This window comes from Sceloporus undulatus, chromosome 2 (assembly GCF_019175285.1).
Source record: "Sceloporus undulatus isolate JIND9_A2432 ecotype Alabama chromosome 2, SceUnd_v1.1, whole genome shotgun sequence".
NCBI classification, from domain to species: Eukaryota; Metazoa; Chordata; class Lepidosauria; order Squamata; family Phrynosomatidae; genus Sceloporus; species Sceloporus undulatus.
Genome location: NC_056523.1, coordinates 175,194,380 through 175,198,223, shown reverse-complemented (window position 1 = coordinate 175,198,223; position 3,844 = coordinate 175,194,380). Strand labels below are relative to the sequence as shown.

General features: G+C 43.9%; 1 protein-coding gene and 1 long non-coding RNA gene across 2 annotated transcripts in view; one reads left to right on the top strand and one right to left on the bottom strand.

The window, feature by feature from the left end:
• CALCOCO1 (calcium binding and coiled-coil domain 1) overlaps positions 1-3,099 on the bottom strand; it is a 338,287-nt gene extending 335,188 nt beyond the window's left edge. Inside the window, exon 1 of the mRNA XM_042454706.1 lies at positions 3,051-3,099. The gene's annotated coding sequence lies outside the window, so the exon portion shown is untranslated. The remainder of the gene's footprint in view (positions 1-3,050) is intronic.
• The window catches only part of LOC121923854, a 92,983-nt gene that overhangs the window by 27,368 nt on the left and 61,771 nt on the right, over positions 1-3,844 (top strand). The gene's annotated exons all lie outside the window — the stretch shown is intronic.

The following is a 3,844-nucleotide window of genomic DNA, read 5'->3' as shown; positions in this document are numbered from 1 at the left end:
TGCACACCCAAACCTGCCACCACCTTTAGTTGGGTGTGTCTTCATAGGGAGACCGCCTCAAAGCAGCGGTCTATAACCTGCCAAAGGCTGCACTGCCACAGTAGAAATAATCCAGTTTGAAACTATTTTTAAAAGCTAAAAGAGCGGAAGAGTTTGACACCACTTGAACTGCCATGGTTCAATGCTATGCAATTCCGAAAACTGTAGTTTGTTGTGGCACAAGAGCTCTCTGATAGAGATGGGCTAAATGTCTCTGAAAATTACAACTCCCAGAATTCCGTAGTATTGATCCATGGCAGTTAAAACAGTGTCAGACTGGATAATTTCTGCAGGGATGCAGCCCAGAAGTAACTTCTCTGGTTAAAGTAATTGCTAAAGAAAGATGGCCCAGTGCTATGCAATTCTGGGAAATGCAGTTTGTCCATACTCAGCAGGCATAACTGCAGAAGTCCACCTCACGCTTCACCTTTTCCTAAACTAAAAAAAAAATAAACCCCCAAATGCTGTAAACATACCTCACAGGGAAAGTCTGTTATGAAACTTTGAGGCCTGTACCAGACGCCTCCTAATCGGCACAACATGCCAAGGCAATGCGAGCTTTTCCTAAAATGCCCCGGGTAACCAAGCCATAAGGTAAACGAAACCCTGGCAGCATCAACAAGCCAGATTCCATTCTGCTGAAGAGGGTAGGAAGTTGGATGGGATTTCTTCCAAGTGGCACACCATTGGGAGCCCAAGGAAGAGCCCAGGCATGTCTTTGAGTTGGGGTGCAGTCAAAAAACAAAAACACAGGCGCAATTAGATCTCTCCATCAAAATCGACAGGAGCGTGGGAAGCATCCAGACAAAAACCTGAGTGCCTCTCCTCTTACGCAAGCCACTCATCACCCTGGTTTATAGGAGGGAATGGCCCATGTTGCAATGTCGGTGAAAGGGGAAGGCTTTGAAATCCCCTCCTTGTTTTGGAAAATGGCTATCATTCGCCTATTGGGAAAAAAAGAGAAGAGAAATATCCTCCTGTCCAAGCTTAGGCCTTTATGCCAAACAAAGGAAACTGGTATTCGAGAAATAACAAACGTCATTATGCTCGCTCTCTCCTCTCTTTCTCAGATTATAAACACAAGTCAGCTCTCGCACAGGCCTCACATTTCTTATTTGCATTTATGCTTTTGTGTGTATGTCTCTCTCTGTGTGTGGATGAGTGGGTAGGCCTCAGCTGAGAAACAATAGCAGAGACATACATATTCAGGAGTAGCTGAGTTGGCTAAGCGGAGAGACAAGAAAGAGTGGAATGAAAAATTGCAGGCACAAAAAGGTGTGAAGAAGGGGCAGAAGAGAAGAGATTTGCGGTTGTGTTAGAACTGGCCAAGTCTGCAGGTCTCTCTCTATATGTGTTTGTGTCTATTGACCAAAAGGGGAGACAGAAGAAAAAATAGGCAAAGGGATCTATTCTTGCATCACTTTTGACACTAGCCTCAAAGGCTCCATCCCCACTGCAGAAATAATCCAGTTTGAAACTATTTTAAACAGTTTACAAGAGTGAAAGAGTTTGATACCACTTGAACAGCCATGGCTCAACACTACGAAATTCTGGAAACTGTAGTTTGTTGTGGCACCAGAACTCTCTGACAGAGAAGGACTAAATGTCTCTGAAAATTACAACTCCCAGAATTCCATAGCACTGGTCCATGGCAGACAGTTAAAGCAGTGTCAGACTGGATTATTTCCGTGAAGTGGATGCAACCTAGAAGTGACTTCTCTGGTTAAAGTATTGGCTAAAAAAAGATTTGGTGTTTTGCTGAAATGCGGAGCCATTTCAAAACCTACAGCCTTGAGTCCCTATATTGGGAGAAAGGTGGGATATAAGAAAATAATAATAATAATAGTAATAATAATAATAATAATAATAATAATAATAATTTAAGACTTTTTTGCTACACTTGTACCGCAGAAATAATCCAGTTTGACAATGCTTTAGCAGCCATGGTTCAATGCTATACAATTCTGGGAACTGTAGTTTGTTGTGGCACCAGAATTCTGACAGAGAAAGCTAAATGTCTCACAAAACTAAAAATCCCAGGATTCCATAGTGTTGCGCCATGGCAGTTAAAGCAGTGTCAAACTGGATTATCTCAGTGGTGCGGATGCAGCAAAAAAGAAGAAGAAGGAGGAGGAGGAGGAGGAGGTTCTCAAACCCTTTCTTAGGTCCAAAACTTGGTGCAGAAACAACCCAGTTTAAGACCGCTTTTACTGTCCTGGGTCAGTAGTAGGGAATTCTGGGAACTGCAGTTTTATGAGACATTGAGCCTTCTAAGTCAGAGAGTGCTCTGGTGCCACAATAAACTACAATTCCCAGGATTTGCTAGCACTGAGCCAGAGCAGTTAAAACGGTCTCAAACTGGATTATTTCTGCAGTGTGTTTCTGACCTTAGCCTCAGAGGTGCTCCAAGATCCCTTTGTATATTGATTTCCCAGATTAACAGGGACAGGTCTTTGAATCCTACAACCAGAGAAGTAAAACAAAAAAAGTAGTTAGGAAGGACTAACTAAAGAACTATATTTAAATGCAGAAAAGGGGTTGCTCTCCTGCTTTGAGGCCCTGTTGCAAACCAGATTGAAGGCCTGCAAAGAAGGCACAGGTCTTAATCTTTAGAATATCTGTATTCATATGGAATTTCTGTATATATACACACAGAGAAACTATATATATATATATATATATATATATATATATATATATATAATCTTGTAGCTTCTCATATATGTGTCTATAATTTTTATCTCCTCTTAACCCTATAAACACATTCCTCCCCATGTAAAGTGGGGTGGAAGTCAGTGCAAATGGCTGCCACCCCCTTTTTTAAATTTGCTCCAGCAAAAACTGCAGGTGATTTAATTCTCCTGAATTAAAGGGATGGGGGTTCATTCCCCCCCACCATAAAAACAAAACAACCCCCCCCCCCAAATCCTCTCCTCCTTCCATCCCCTTCCACTGAGAGCCAGGAAAACTCCAAAGTTTTCCCCTTCCCCAATACAGAAGACGTCTCTTACCCAGAGAGCAAACAGCTGTTCCACTAACCTTTCAGCAACAACAATAACAGCCTAGGAGCCAGCTGGAGGAGGAGGAGGAGGAGGAGATGGAGAGCAAGCCAGGCCCAGAGGGATGCTGGGAAATGGAGTCCTCTCCGCCGCCTGGCCAAGGGCTGGGAGGGAGCGGGGGACTCCAACTCCCAAGGAGGAGCGCGGGGGAGGGCCGCTAGGGGTTGTGGGAGGAGTAGTTTCCCCAAGCCTTGCTGCTCAAGGGGAAAATGGTGGGCTTGACGCACTTAGGGAGCAGCCGGGTTGCTAGCTGAGGGGAAGTAAATAATTCAGAGGGAGGCTCCAGTTGCTGGAGTGGAGGAGTCAGTGCCTGGAAAGGGCCTCCTGCCTTGGATCTGAGTTGGAGCTGGGGGGGGGGGCTTTCCTTCTTTTACATCATCATCATCATCATCATCATCATCATCATCATCATCATCATCATCATCATCACCACCATCACAGACTGAGTTTCCCTTACCTGAAATGCTGGGGATCAGAAGTGTTTGGGATTTTGGAGATACACACACACACACACACACAGACACACGTATACAGGAATTCCAGACAGATAGACTGACACACACACACATACACACACACACGAGAAAATACGTGTGTGTGTGTGTATATATATATGGAATACCTGTATTTCGTTATGGACTTTAATGAAATTACAGGTGGCAATGGCGAATACCCAGCTCCAACTCAGAGCCAAGGCAGGAGGCCGTATTTTCATCTATCTATCTATCTATCTATCTATCTATCTA